Source organism: Toxotes jaculatrix, chromosome 12 (assembly GCF_017976425.1).
Source record: "Toxotes jaculatrix isolate fToxJac2 chromosome 12, fToxJac2.pri, whole genome shotgun sequence".
Lineage (NCBI taxonomy): Eukaryota > Metazoa > Chordata > Actinopteri > Toxotidae > Toxotes > Toxotes jaculatrix.
The window spans coordinates 14458988-14475918 of NC_054405.1; positions in this window are offsets into that span (position 1 = coordinate 14458988).

Sequence of the window (16931 nt, forward strand, 5' to 3'; positions counted from 1 at the left end):
AAAAGACTAATCCCAAAATATGAGAAATCCCTTTGACTGAATGATTTGATGCTTTGTCTAGAAATGATTTACTTTGTCTGTCCGTGTTGAGCACACAGAGGGAAGAGCAGCTCTGTTTCTCTACCAAGGCCAAATATGTTAACAAGGCACCGGACTCCAACACTCTGGGACATTGTCCAAACCGTTCTTGGTACCTGTCCAATGCTTGGCTGCATATGTACTGTATATGATTACCTGGGCTTGCAGGTGGCAGAGAGAAGACAGATGCCAGACCTTTGTTTTCCCCTTGTTAAATGTGTCTCCACAGAGTTTTTTTTTTTCCTTCATTGGGCCATATTAACAAGAGAGAGTCTCCACTTCCACTCACTTTCACACATTTTATTTCTGTCTTATTTTCTAATCTTTCTCTCTCCGACTATTGTCATTACCGCACAGGCATATACACGCCACTGTTTCTCTTGGCGACAAGCGTGTGGGCACAGACAGACATGAGTCATCTAATCAGATAACTGGTGTCGAGAAAAGAAAAGAAAAAAAACGATGACACGAGCAGCCTCTTTCTGTTTGTATTCTTCCTCAATGAAAATCCGGATGATGTAAAATGCAAAGCTTGTTGTGGTACGGCAATCATTTTCCAGATATTTTTTTGTTATCATCATTTTGGATGGATATTACAACTGAAACTTTTAAATGCAGTTTGTTTGTGAGGAATCTAAAGTACCTGAAGTCCAAGATTAGAAGCTTTATTCAACACGTAATAGTGTGAAAGGGACCGGAAAGCATAATGTACGTCCTAGACAATATTTAAGTGAAGCTCAGACCAGCCTGTCACGGCTGAGGGCACACATACCTTGAGTACAGCTACTCACGCTTTCTTCCATCTTTCCTTCTTAGTTTCTCCTGTGTCTCCTTTCATTCTAACCTTAACTTTTTCCCCTCAAGCGCCTCTTTTTTTTATCCTCGAGCAAACCTCACTGTCTCCCTTGTGCCTAATTTTCTCCACACTCTAACCTAACTTCACCCCTGCTTTACATTCTTTCTCTTGCAGCTACATAATACCTTCTTGTCTTGCTGTTTTCTCTCCAGCCTGACTGATGATGCTGTTCGAATGATGTAAGATTGCTGCAGGTGTGTAACACAACGTCTTTAGGGGGCTGGGAAAGGCAAACAAACCAAACCACAGATATTGTTACCATTTTTTTTCCCGGCGTTCTCTGTGCTTGTATATCCAACTTGTCCAGCTTAGTAGGCCCATGATGGTTTAGTAAAGGTAACATTTGCCCTGTTTGCCCGCACTGTTCATGTGTGCCTTCATGTTTGGAATGTTTAATTGCCTTTCCCACTTTCTCCTAGAAGAATCTTAAATGTTTTGTTCTCTTCTCCCCCACCTCCAACTATCTTAAAATCATGAGCACACTCCAATCCATCCAAAGTATCCTCTCTCCCTGAAAATCTATGAGGCCTGCATTGGCATGGCTAAGATTTCCACCTACGACAACTTCACCATCAGTGTCTTACCACGCATTAAGGATGTGGGTGAGCAGTTGTTTGTGAAGATACTGAGGATGGGGGAAAGCAGAGATTATTCTCATGGCATCTCTACGTTACTGAATATCATTGCATCAAGAGTGACAGGAGAGACACAAACTCACCATGCCCATAAGTAAAATAGTATGCCATGGTACAGTGGTGTACAAGTATTTCTGTATTTTTACAGAAGGAAAAAGTAAAAGTTTGGGGATGATGAATATTAAAGGTAGAAGGGTTTGTGTTTTATTTTGTTCCTATCACTCATTATATGGCTACAAGTAAAAAAGATTGTGTGGTCACTCCTGGTAAAGACACATATAAAAGAATTTTTTATTATAAGGGTGAAGATTGCTTACTCTGCCTTGGCCATGCTGTTCTTTATGTTGTAAATTTGAAATTTGTACCAAATGTATGACAATACACAGGAATTTTATTATGTACCACAGACAAACACACTGTGGCAATAGTTATTCTGTCATTGTTGTAGCATTTTGGAAGTAATCTAACACTGTGCTTTGATTGATTTTTCTTGTAAACTGATACCCAACGGAAAACTGCATCTTGCAAAAACAAACCTACTGAGAGCTGCGCAAGCAACTACAGTGCTAAAATTGCTGACACCATATTTTCACATTTCAGCAAGGCATGAGATTCAAAGGGACTGGAGGAAAGGCTCTGTAGAGGGCCTCTTCTACCTAAAGGCTTTTTCTCTAGTGGAGTCTTGGCTGTCCCAAAGTGAACCAAGTGATTCATTAATTTTGGTCAAAAGGTAAGTTGGATGTATTAATGTAAACTGCATTTAATAGTGTCAAGCTGTGTGTCCTACAAAAGGAATAAGTGTCTTTGCTGATGCTTTAACTATAAGAATGGCAGCCACTGTGCACCGCTGCACCAAACATAATAAAATAAATACAATAAATGCACCTAACTCAAAGGTAGATTTTTAAACAGAAAATTAAGAAGCAGATTTTTTTCAAATTTTGTTCACAAAGACATTTTATATTAGTGCCAAGTGTTAACAAGCTTGCAAAGCTGTACTATCTTTATCTCAACAGATCTATCTTAAAATAATATTTTACTGATATGGATGAGACTGGACAAGTGTTGACTTGATATATCATCATACCCATCAAAAAGCATGTTTCATGAGTTCAGAGAAGCAAGCCCAAACATCAGTTATACATCGCTGGAGCTTAAAGAAGAAAGAAATAATGCAAAAGATTTCTATGTGTTTTGTGACGTTAAGTAAAAAGTATTTCAAAAGGGAAAGTGGGATTTTTGGGTCTCTGAACTCAAACTTAAACGTTCGTGTTCAAACTGCAGCTGAGACTTGCGAGTCTATGAAGTTGATTTTAAGCCTTCTAGCACATATCTCAAGATTTGGGCCAACAGCCTGACATAGAGGGCGAGAGACTTCCCTGCCCTGAAACCCAGCTTCCGTTTTATTCAAGCGTCCTTTACAAAGACATGAAATCCCCTCCAACTTTGTGCTCTGTGTCCTGCTGCGCTCTGACCTCTTTGTGTTCCCTGCAAGATCAATAAAGTATCACCTTGTTTTCACATTGTATTGAATGTGGACAATTTTCAGGGTGCCTGTAGGTAAGAGCAGAAGATGGAAGCTACTGGAAGATTCTTGATCACATACAAGAGCAGAATAGAGAATTGGGGGGAGCCAAGGCAACCATAAAACACTGCAGAGAACAGCTGAGAAGAGACATGGATTTGAACTAGGAGCTGTGTAGAGTGCAATCAAGTCTCTGGTGAGGTTAGCTGGAGGACACCAGTTTCAAAACTCGCCTGGAGAGACAGAAGGGAGAGGAGTATAATCAGTGAGGTTACAAAAGTTTGTGGGAGAGTGGAAGAGGATCACAGTTGGGAATAAGTGCTTGGGATGTCATCAACCTCCTCTTCAAACTAGCTGACAAAATATTCTGTTGAAAAGAAGGGAGAGTGAAGGTAGGAAATGGTTTCCTGAAGGTAGTAGCAGAGGATTGAGCATGTTGACTAGAAAACTGTCGACAACTTCAAGGGATCTTAAAAATTTTTTAGTAGTCTTACACATAATTGTGCTAACAGCAAGCCTTGAGAGAGTGCATGTATGCGCGGGCACTTATACATGCATGCTTTTGCAGGCACTTTTCAAAGAGTTTTCAAAATTGTGAAAACTGAAATACAAAAGACTGGGGGGGGAATAAAATCATACACAAGAACCCAACTGAACCCAAGCGAACACGTTTTACACATTTATCTGCTACAGGTCATTCTTTTCTACTGTATGCTAAAGGTTCCCTGAGAAAGGTGATCTTTACACTCAAACTCCTAAAAGCTCTGATGACAGTGGCCTGAGGTATAATCTCATTCAGATATTATAGATACAGATTTATAACTTGAATTAAAGTGCAACCTCTGGTCAGTGTGGGCAATGCTTGTGAATTTTTGACATTTGACTTGTTTTTCATTGAAAGACTTACTATTGTGTGATCAGATTTATTAACTTACTAACCAGTGACGAGATTAGTGAAAACAATTCAATACAGTAAAATAATACACAGAAAAACTATTAGATTAACCAGATCTTGTTATGAAACGCCTCTGAAAAAGAACTCTTTGAGATAAGATAAACTAAGAAGCAGTGTGACAGCTGAACATGAAGCCTGTCATAACATCACACATCTGTAGTAAGCGCATCCAGTCTAGTGGGTTTGAAGAGAGTGACTACCTGCTCAGTGTATTCTTGGGATATCCTCCCAGCAATTACAGTGGCAGCTGCCATAGAGGCCCGTAAAAGTGTCAAGGATATGACACTTTACACAAAGGAGAACTGAGGCATTAAATGTTTAAATAAACACCAACATTATCATCTCACCCAGCTGCCAAAACACGCAATGCAGCTGCAGTTACATTACTGCATCTGGGAGGATGTGTGTGTATGTGTGTGTGTGTGTGTGTGTGTGTGTGTGTATGTGTGTGTGTGTGTCCTCTGCCAAAGAAAAAGCAAAGGTGAATACAGTAGGTTATTCACAGATACATTGTCTGAGCAGTGCGTTCTCATCTCCGGCTGGATTAGTGGATACATGCTTCAAAACGGCACGTGGCAGCTGTACCTTTATTGCTGGTACCTTGGCACAGACTAAGCTGCGTCCTCCAGCTCGATTCACCAAAACACAGTGCTGAGAGGTCCATGGACTGTCCTTAGGGGCCCTCTGACAGTATGTAGGGAGCAGAGGGAGTGAGGGGGGGGTGATAGCAGACTAGACTGACACCAGGAGCTGATAGCAGGACTAAAACCACTCACTCTCTACCTGACACACACACACACACACACACACACACACACACACACAAAAGAGGCTGAAAGGAGGACAAAGCCTGAGGCTCTCAGTAGGGAATCCATCCTTGGAAAGATGGATTTCAAAGTGGAGGTACCTCGCTCTCTCTACCTTTCCCTCCCTTATCTCCTGCTCTTTCTTCATCCCTCTCTCAGCACTGCAAGGTGAAAAAAATGACCAGCTGCAATCAGGAAAAAATGTCAGCTTTCCACACATACAAGTGCATTCGCTCACACATGCACTACATGCTGGAAGTGAATATTCCCATGTTTTTTTTGCTAACCTCTCTGTCCAGGGTACCACTGTATCCAGTTAACTTTCGTCAGGCATGACTGCTGAGCCAGACTCTTCAATCACATTATTCAGGTAAAACACATACAAGAAATGTGAGGAAATACAGTGTATCCTTCTAACACGTGTTTTTTTTTGGTGGTGTAAGCACCACAGGAAATGGCTGCAGTTTACTTAAGTTTTTGTGCTGTTGCCATGACAGAGAAAGTTGTGCAAGGAGAGAGCCAGTTGGGCACATAGATGACAGGAAACAAACAGGGTCATGTAAGAAACTGAAAACCGACCTATTTATGAGCATGTCATTGACACAGACCTGGCACAAGCACAAACACACACATTTATGTGAAAGAATCCTAATTACAGCCTTTAACAATAATACTGGCAGCTCTCTAATTGCCAATTAACTCAGGGTCACTGCTGTTATCTCTCAATCGCGCCAGCCTCCCTGCTTTGTCCCCTACTCTTCCTCCAGGAAAAGAGGGGAATTTACTCCTTCCTTTTCTCCTTTCCCTTGTGTGTGCAGACCCAAACCAAAGCAGTGTTTAATTTGCTGTATTTCTTTTGAAAAGCTGTGCCATAGCGAGGGACATGACAATAACTAAATGGTTATCGTTTTGTGTCACCGCTGCAGAATTGTCTGAGCTCCTGCTTGCCCTGGCTGGTCTGCATTCTGCTCGACTGCCACTAAATCACCTTAACCCTCTCCCAAGAACAAACACACACAACAGCCCATTACGCACGGACACACAAACACATACACACGCACACACACTGAGTAAGCCACTAAATCACACAGAGCAAATGTGACAGGATAGCTAATCTAACTGTAAACACATTTGCAGTTAATCCTGAAACAGAAAAAAACCCTTAGAAAATACATAATAGTAATGGGAAGGAAAAAAAAACAAATTCATCTCTGGAGAGATAGAGAGCTTGAGGTGAGAGAATGGATGTTCAGTTTAATTCAAAATAACCCAAGCTCACATTTAGACTCACAAATTACACATACACACAACACTCAAAGCTGCGTGTTCAGTTGCCTGAACCCTTATCACCATCCCAGTTAACCAGGAGCTTGAGCAGATATAGAGTTGTTAGCACAAGCGCACACACATGACTATATAGTTGGTACAAGGCTGTTAAAAATCAACATTACGCCAACACGGCAACCACAATCCACATTTTGTATTTCACCATTAGCAGACAAAGTTTCGATCTAGAATCAATGTTCCTCAGGTGAAAAATAAAAACACAAACACACAAGAAAAGGAGATTTATTCTGGAGAAAAACACTCTAAGGTAACAGTTAAATATAAATTTTTGGATTGGAGGTGATGTGTAGAGAGGGTATCAATTTGTACCTGACATACTGTACAAGAACATCTTAGATACATTTCCATTTGTTTCTTTCTTTCTTTGTATGCCATAGCATGAACAGACACAAGCATATGTGTGTGTGTGCAGTTTTTCACACAAATCTTAAAGAGTAAGAAAGGAACATCGATGGGTTCTGCCCTAGTCATCATGCAAGGGTAGAAAACATCTTAAGGACAAGGGCTAATAAGGAACATAATGGTAAATGTGCCAGAGTATTTCTCTTTTAAGTAGGCTGCTTAGTATTTCAGAGGAGTCCTTTTAAACGTCTCCCTGAGAAAAGACTGAATAGAGGGAAGGGTGGTGGGAGGGATGGGGAGACAGGCGACTGAGCAAGTAAACAAGGGAAGGTGGAGGATTGGAGTGGACAGGAAAAAGGAGGTATTAAGGGCAGGTATATTATGAAATGGCTTGCAGGGTCCTAACACTTATGGGTAATGAGTAAATAGCCCTGTCTTTATTAATTTTTCTCAACCTGTTTCTTTTTAAATGCATAAGTACACAGTCTTTTCCTTTGATCAATGTCATTTGCCGGAAATAGGAAAGGTTAAAAGGATCAGTGGTTTCATAGCTAACGTCTCCTTTCCACTACATAGGCTGCATTTACTATTATCCTGACCTGACAAATCATGGCAAATATCAGAGCTGCAATGACAAGGTTTATAAACCCAATATTCACATGGCATCAAAGTAATATTTCCAGATCACTAAAATGGTCTCAGCCTCCCTGACCTTCAGATCAAGTCTAGAGTGAATCAAAACAAAGGTCACATGTTGTGTTTGCATTTGTTTAACCATACACATGGGAGAAAAACTCTCTCAGGAAACACTTAAATGTTCAACCAACAAATACTCTTCATGTCCTTCATGACATCACGCACTTTCAAAAAGACAATTGCGCTGTAATTTTCTCAGACTTAAATCAATTCAGGCTACACAATGTGTCCTCCAACCAGAACAGCCATAAAGATTGTTTGGTCCTGTTTGATACTCTGAGGCGACCTAAAGGAGCGCCTCATGAAATAGTGTCCCCAAGGCAGCAGACACGGTCAAAAGAAACAGTAATAAATATTGGTTTCAAACAGGAAACAAACAATGATCTCCTGTGTCTTCTGAGACTTTTTTTAAAAACCATAAAATATCATTTTTATTCAGTATTTTTGTTTTTGTTGGCCTTTAACACACTATTTTCCATAAGACCTAGACATTTGCTGGCTAATGCCTCATTTGTGCAGTGGTGGCACAATGTGAAGAACTTGACAGAAGAGTCGAGAAGGAGTCAGGGGGTCCCGGCTAGTTTAGACACATCTGTGATAACAGCAGGACAGAGAGGACTGAAAACTGTAGAAATAATTAGACAGCAGAGATTACTACTGGAAGGCTTGTAGTTTTATTCTTGTTTTTTTCAGGGGGAGCTGTAGTGTTTCTGTGCCCGTAAGTAAATGCAAATTTGTCACACTTTGTCAATGGTTTTCCTCCTCAATGAATACATAATGAATATAATGAATACTGAGAGCTATGGTAACACTGCAAGCGTGCTAAAGCGCTATTCACTATTAGTATCAATTGACACAATTGGTACATTATTTAAAATGTACCAAAATTTAAACATTTAAAAAAAAAAAAAAAAAACATTTTACAGATTTAGATATTATTTACACATCTCTGTTTATTTGCTTATTTGTGTCTGTCTACAAATGTAACTTTAGACTGGGCCACACAAGGACTTTACTCCTCAGCACTACCCATTATTTTCACCAGTTATCTTCTCGTCTTCTCGGAGACATTGTTCTATCACATCACTTCAGGGTTCCACAAAGATTTCCAATATATTTGCACAATGTAGAAAAATATGTCTGGGTTATAAGTGTCTTGTTTATTTATGGATTTATTGTTTATGAGTAATATACAGAGATAAGACATCACTCTCACAGGAAATGCAATCACAAAAGTGCAAAACAGCTCTGTTTTTGCTCTTCATCATTACTTCACTTTCAAGTGTCAGTACTGTAACAGCCTTGGCAAGATGTATGAAAAAATTATTTGCAGTTTTTGTAAGTCAGTAAGCTTGAGGACAATATCTCATTTATATCCTACATACACGGAGCTACATATCACTTTTAACTCTTATATAAGTGACATGGCACAGACCTGACTTCCAGTTTGCCCTTTTGTCTTTCTTTCATTTAAGTAATTCCCTGTGTTGTATGGTGATATAAATGCAGACTGGCCATGATGAATACTCCAGAGGAATTTCTAACCAACTGTGAAAGAACTCTGCATCACACATTTAATAAATAATTTTCATATTACAGTCGTGGGAGGAAAACTGTTAATACTTCCATCATTACACACATTGCAAGATCACAATCAGGATTTTGTCCAATTTTCAGTCATGAAGTCAAACATGCTAATAAAACTAATCCTACCACAATGTCCATTTAGAGGCTGTTCTGGAACTTTCAGTCACATCACATGGTCTTTATCAGACACTGGAGTTTGTTGAATTGTAATAAAGACATGTAAATGTAGATGTTCAACTGTAGATTTTTTTATGATCATTTTTTGTTGTTTTTTTCTAACACTGACGAATCCTGAGTCAATCCGGTCTTAATCACAATCACATTCAAGTTAATTAGTTACCAGTCACACCGAATGAAGACATTTCCATGGACTCTTTAATCTGACAAGATCACTGTCACTCATCATTATACTGCTGCCAGTAACACCTTGCCCATATCTGGCACGTGCCGCTGTACTCGCTATGTCACTTTATTTCTCCCTCTGCCACTGAGCTTACTTCTGATCTTATTTTGTACTACCATATTTGTCAGTGGTATCTCATATCTCAATAAAATGTGGTTCTCTTCTGTGGTTCTCTATATATACATTTATATATATATGTTTTTTGAGTATATTTTCCTATATATTCTGATGTGTCTCAGGCAGAACTACAGTGCACCATACCAGCTGTTCATGGTGACCTGCATCATTTTGTGAAGACTGTCAACAATCTTTAACATAAGTCATCATTATTGATAAAATTGAGATTGTTATTAGCATTTAACTCAGCATCATGGAATGTGGTGCCAAGACTGAGCAAGTTGAATGAATGAAGTATGACTGACCATCTCTTTGGGAGAATTATCATCCAAATAACTGAGGGGTTCATTATGAGTCATTCCCTCAACTTGAGATATTCCAGTACGTTGTCCGTGAATGTGAACAGCCCTCTCACAAAGGCAGAAATAGGACCAGAAACAGAGGAGTCTAATCTATAATGTCATATCAAAGCACAGCCTTGAGCAGCTGCATTGAAAATGAATGAAGCGCTGACTTTGTGAGCACTCGCCATGCTTGTCTAAACTTTGCTCTACTGTATGTCTGTTTTGTTCTTTTATTATTTCTGTAATTAGCTGTCTTTTTTGTTTCTATAATTGACTTACCATATGTAACTTCTGAATTAAGAATTAGCTTTTGTACAAATGAAAAGTTGAAATGCTAACCAATGAAATGAGCTCAATGTAAGCCAGTGTTAATGTTTGCTAATCTTTGCAAGTTTACAGTGTTAAATCCAAAACTACACACTGTATCTTGGGTGGACACACACTTTTTTTTTGTTCTAAGTTTAAGACATGAATGTATTGTGAGAACTCAGCACTGATTGCTTTGCTTTAGCATTTGTGGGGCGCACTATAAATGCATATTAGCACATCTTTGCCTGGCCCCACCCCTGGCCCCATGTATTGACTTGAAATCTTGCGCATAAAAAGGCTTTCCAAAAATGAAACCTTCCTGGTTTGGAAATTTATAATAATGAGTGAAATTTAACAGTGTCAGTGATACGCCTTGACACACACACACACATGCCTGTGAGACAGTCATGAAAATCTAAAGAGATTGATTGAACTAGCCAACCTTAAGAGATCACTGTGCTGTTGGACGTGGTCCTCAGTCACGCCTCCAGCAACACTGCTAATGGACTAAATCAATTAGATGGACCAGATACTTGTTTCCTCCACCCTGGCTCCAGTGGGGCACAGTGGGACTCCCATCTCTTCATCTACCACAGGTGACACACTAGCACACACACACACACACACACAGTGACACGCATAAGCGCTGGCATACATCCTGACGTACAGTGTTTTATGTGAATACCAAGAGATCTATAGAGAGTTAAATCCGGGTTTAAGTATTCTGAGTCCCACAGTTTTTTGTTCGATCACCACACTCAGCTAAACCCTCAAATTGTTTATCAGCTAACTTCTAACAAGCTACAAGCCTGCAAAAGCAAATGAACACCAAATACCAAAACCTTTCCTGGCATACATGCAGATGTGATGGTCATTCATTTGGATATGCAAATGTTGGTGCTAACATGGCCTCTGAAACAGGCAGGCCACAACAATAGGCCACGAATAATGGAGATGTGTTCAAAGCCCTGTCGATATTTGTTCATAGATTTAATTTGCTATTCCTGTTCTGATTTATTAATTGCTGCATTCGGCGTGCGTGGAGGCTTTGTTATTGTTGTTGTCCTTTGGCTGTTTGTCTGGACCAATTATGGTTGATCCTCCTGGGAGTAGACTGGACTCTTCAGATGTCTGCTTATAATCTATTGATTCCTTTCATCTCTGGTTGCTGTTGCTGGTGCATGTGTGTGCGCATGTGCTCGTGTGTGTATGAGGGCGTGTTTGTCAAAGACAGATGGGGGTGGGTGGTTGTGTCTATGTGTTGGAAATGAGTCGATCTCATTTACACTGGTCTCCTCACCCGACAGGGGAGGGAGGGCACCCTGCTCACACATTTGTTGCCTCTCTGTTTCCTTCCTCTTTCTTTTGCTCTCTGTTTTCTCACATATGCTCATGGAAATGTAAGAAATAGTTATCGTTCTGTGCCTCGTTTGTCTCAGACTCTCCCTATATCTTCCTTTGGTTCCTATCTTTGCATTGTAACCCTCTATCTAAGTCTGCCGATCTGTGGCTGTCTACCCATTCACTCTCAATTTCTATCTTTGGCTGTTTTCTATTATTCTGTCTATTTTTATTCCACAATCATTCACTCAGAATCCTTTTTAATCTCTTATTCACTCACTCTTTCTCTATACTCGAGCTCCATCTCCATCCCTTCTTGTTTCTTTCACTGTCTATCAGATGGTGTTCATTCAAAAATCACACTTGCCAAAATAGTAGGATGGGGAAAGCAAATGATATTGTTTAAGACCGTGCAATAGGGTAACTGTTGCGTATTTAAGTTCAAATTCAACACAAGTCGGTTATGAAATTAAATTCTCTGACTATCATTGCCATGTCTAATAAGTAGCTGTTTGAATCTTTCGAACAACAGCAGTGCTGCTCCAGTGGAAATTAATCCACTGGAAATGTGAATTAGCCTCAAAGCTCCCATAACCGTCATCACAAAGGCTTTGTTGATTTATCACAATGAAGGTCAGCCACAAAACAAGGGGAACTGCTGTTGAGAAGCAGATGTGGATTTGTCTGAGCTTGTGTGAATCTTTAAAGGTCTGGATGAATTTAAAATCCCATTTGTCCATATTGTGCCCAATATTAAATAAACTGTATATTTTGTGATCATTATTCTCACCTCTTTTTGTGAGTAGATAGTGATTCCACCTTTGCAGTGCATGAAATCTTTTATATATGCTGTCCTAAACATTGTGTATTAGGCCAGTCTTTGATGTCCAAAGTGCACAGTAACACAGGGCTAAAATAAACACCACAAACACACACAGTTTTGTTTCGCACACGCAGATAGCACTGGGAAATCACAATGTTTGATACTGGTGTTAAAACAAGTGACATACAGAGTCAGTGTACAGTGTTATCATCAGGATGGATGTACGCAACTGTGGTAATTAGCTATTATATTGTGCACATACACACATTTGCAGATGTACATGTCTGTCTCTCCCTCTCTGTTCCTGCCAGTCTCTCTCTCCCATATGTGTCTCCATCAGTCTGGGTAGTTGTAAGTGGATGCATTTTGTTCCTACAGTAGATGATATGACTTGAAGTGATAAGCTCCCAGAGTGGAAAATCAGGTGCTGTCTGGTCTCTTTACTATGATCATGATCCCATCACCTCACACTCATTATACAATTTACAGCAGCCATTTCGATCAATCACCACCCATTGTAGCATCACTGTAGCAACCCTGAGGCTTTCACAGCCCTGGGGCTTTCTAAATAACTGCCTTAGAGAGAGAGAATGGAACCACAGTGATTCTGTCTGTCAAACGTCTTCCGTCTGCACTCTCACTTTTCTGTCTCTGCATGGTTTCGTTTGTTGCTTGGACAAGGGTGGTTTGAGCAATAATTATTTGTATCTGTATGCATGAACGTGCCTGTGCAGATATATGTGTAGCAGTCGCATCTGAGTCCCATCTGATATGAAACTGTTTGCATCTCTGAGTGTGTATCTGTGTTTATGTGCATTTGACTGATTTTGTGCAAAGTCTTGCCATCTTTCATGTGCAGCTAACACAGGTTAGCATTTCTGTATTTTATATTTTGTGACAACCACAGGAAGAAATGGAACATAATGAATAACATTTTTGCTGTTGCTTTAACCTTCTTGTTGCTTTTCCTTTAGCTTTGATTTCAACTTTTTGACTTTCTACTTCACATAGAATTTGCCATTGTTGCTGTCAAGAAGTTGTGTATTGCCAGCAAACTGGCAACTCAGATTCAGTCTTTTAAAGCTTCTTGCTGATACAAGGTGTTGTTGTTATTGTTGGATACAAAACCGCATTAGCAGTAATTGTGTTGTTTCACAGAGCTGTCATGGCTGGTGGTAGGAGCACAAGCAGGGAGGACCCAAGTGCAGACACACAGACAGGCTGGTGCAATGAAGGAACTTAAATAGAGTAAGTGATGAGGACCAGGCTTACAGACAGACAGATGGACAAGCAGGCAGGTACAGATAACTACATACAGGTACAGCAGGAACAGGAGGCCACAGCATGAGCAACACAAAGAGAACCACAGAGATATTAGCAAAAGGATTTGGCAACCAACTGGGGAAAATGGCTGATATAAATACTGGGGTCAGATCAGGGAAATGAGGAACAGGTGCGTGGGTAGGTGGGTAAGTTCCAGTGATTGGAAATGGAAAACAGGGGAGCGGGTTGATCTGAAAAACAGGAAGAAAGTCCAGGGACATCCGGTGGGCAGGTGGAGCATGACAGGTGGCCCATAAACAGGGCTGAGACAGAAATCTTGATAAGAGCTGCCTTAAAAACAACTGTTTTGTACAACAGCTTTGTTTCATTTTATTTTAAAAGCAAGCATAAAGAGAGAGGGAATCAAACACCTTGGGGCAGAACTTGCTTCTTCAGCAATAACAGTGAAAAGGCTTTGTGGCAAAGCTAAGCACCATTTTTAGACTGTAATTAGGGAGACTTTAATCACTTCTGACTGCTCACACCAAGTGTAAATGCATGTGTGTGTGCTTTTCTCCACCTTATGAAAAGCAGCAGACAACTTGTATCCTTCTCTTTCTCCTGTTAATTTTGTACAGGCATGAATGTGCATTGCATGCACGTATGCATGTGTCAACATATGCTCGAGCATTCTGCTCACATGGCATGGCAAGGATAGTAGGATTTTATTGAGGTGGTTGTGCTTTAACTTAAGTCTCTGAGAGAAAGTGAGACTGACACAAAATCATGGAAAATGAAGAGCCAAGGTGAATGATGACAGGACCGCCCTCAGTAAATGGAGATTGGACTTTACTTCAAGCAAAACCAAGTCAAGACAAAATTTATTTATATAGCCGAATATCAAAAATCACAAATTTGCCTCACAAGTCTTTAACTATCTGTACTGCATAGAACACCCTCTGACCTGCATCTAATGAGCCAACATTACAATAAATGTAAGCAACAACGAGGGAAGAAAAGTCTTCATAAATCAGGCAACGTGATTTTAACTTGCTGAGCTCATTTCGCCCTGAATCATATCTCCAGCTTTTCTGGTTCTTCATCTAACAACAACCAAAACTTTGTCCATGAGGTGTAGGAGGTGGAATAAAAGCAGAGGTGTGCAGCACAAGAGTGGAAAATAAGTTTTCTCACACAACCAAACTTCTTGCACATACTGTATTTCCTCAAATAAACACCAGTAGTCAAGTAGACGGTGGATCTCCGATAATGGCCAGGGGCATGGTAAAGGACAGCTCCCAAATAAAGGCCCCGGCCACTATTTGAGGAAATTTGCTCTATCAAAAGAAAGCAGACCTTGGGGGCGCAGATGCCTTCAGAGAGTCCTTTGACTTCCCTGTTCAACAAGGTCAGGTTCACTGCTGATTACATTCTCCACATGGCATGCTGTGCAGCATCCTCCCTCAGCAGGGGGTCGCACAGTGGCGGCAAAACACTGGATAGGGACAAAGTCAGTTACTTGGATGAGTCTGTGTCCCCTGAGGGTCTTTTTGGGCAGCCACATGAAGCCGACCAGGCAAAACTTTGAGCAGGGGAAGAAGGAGCATCAGTGCCTAGATAGACAGCATCATTCCAAGATAACATGTCAAGTCCCAGCAGCCTATGGGTCCCCATAAGCCTGTCACCCTACTACCACCTACAAAGACTTTGGTTCCATCTGTAAGTTTGGGCTTCCTGCCTGTTAGCAGGCACCCCAACAAGTCAATCCCCATGTTCAGTTTCGGGGTCCAGGCCCTATGTCGCCCAGACTGTAATGTCTCAGAGACACAGTTGAGTGTGAAGTAACTACCACAAACTTAGTTCAGAGTACTTGTATTCCATGTTCTCAATTTTGACAGTCTTCACTTCCTTTACTATTGTGACTGACAGACTTCATGATGACCTCTACAAATGCTTGTCACATCGTGATCTAACAAAGTGTGTAGGTCGTTCATGGTTTTTTGATCGACTTGTTGCTGAGTGCAGAATTAATGATAACACTAAAGCTCATGGGGATCTATCATCCTCCTCCAATACTTATTATTGTTAAATCCATCATGTATATTCATCACACTAATCACCATTTGTTCTACCTGGCACTACTCTACAAATTCTCTCTTTTTTTCCCCTCCCATATGTCACACAATTGTGAACCCACTATTCAAAGCATAGTATGTAATAAAAACATATATCCTCTGAAGAAGAAATGGCGTGATCATATTCCTGAGTGCTCTATTGTACATATTTCCATATTAATGCAAAAGAAAAATCATATTAATGATAATAATCATGTGAAGGTGTACTTTTTTCAGTGTTTGCTAGGTAATACACTGTACAGCATTAATTAAAAATATAACTGGAAATCGTTGAATATGCCACAGTGATTACGTTCAGGTAGCTCAAGTGAATCTTTTAAATTCTTGCACGTTGTCACATCTCTACTTCCATCACTGTCTTCTCCCTTATTCCCCCACCCCCTTCAATTCTTTCCAGGCTTTCTTCTGGTTGTTGTCTTTGATACTTCCTCCTCTCTGTGATTCTGTTGCTCCCTCCATACCTCCCCTGCCTTAAGACGGCTAGGACTGAGAACAACTCTGCTGTGGGATAACTTCATTACAAAGCAACCAAGGGAATCGAAGGAGGTTGAAAGAGAAGAAGGGGGGGAAAGAGAGATGGGAGAGATAAGCAGCAGCATTGTTATAAAGCTGTCTTCCTTTTATGCCTTCATCTCATCTCTCTGCTCTTGTCCTTCACTAATAGAGAGATAGTCTGGCATTAAATGAACAGACATTCACCTTCTCTAGGGTACCACAATAACAGAAATCTCAGTTCACTGCTTTCAAATAATGGGATTTGCTGTAATGTGGGGATAGTGATGTCCAAATGTGATTATTATTTTTGTTGAATCCGTGTTGGTTCGGTATCTTATTGGTGGTTAATCTAGACAGAAAGGTATGCTAATGCTGCGGAGGGTGAAGGAGATCGTTATGTCCCCAACAATATCACCGTGATGATAGCTAGTCTGATTTACAGTTTGATAGCTGGAGCCGTTTTGTTATGGTGTTTATCCACAATATGTGTGTATAAGAAAGAGAGAGGGAAAGAGACAAGAGGAAGCTGTGAATGTGTATGCATGTGATATTTTACCTTTTCTCCATGTATTTTTGCAATGGTGGCAAAGTTGCCTCCATGGTTGCTCACAGTGCAACCATCAATCAGACACACACACTTTGTTTCTGTCTATCTCTGCCTTTGTGCTACTCCATTCCTCAGCTTAAAGCAATGTGTTATTAATGAAATATAATAGAGAAGAAGAGATGTGTGAAGCGCAGGCCATTAGGCTATGAAGTAGTCATCCCAGTATCATTTAAGTTTCTGTAATTGAATCCCAACAGGGAGAAACATGTCTATGAAGTCAGCCTTTGGTCTCTCTATCTCTGTGTGTGTGTGTGTGTGTGTGTGTGT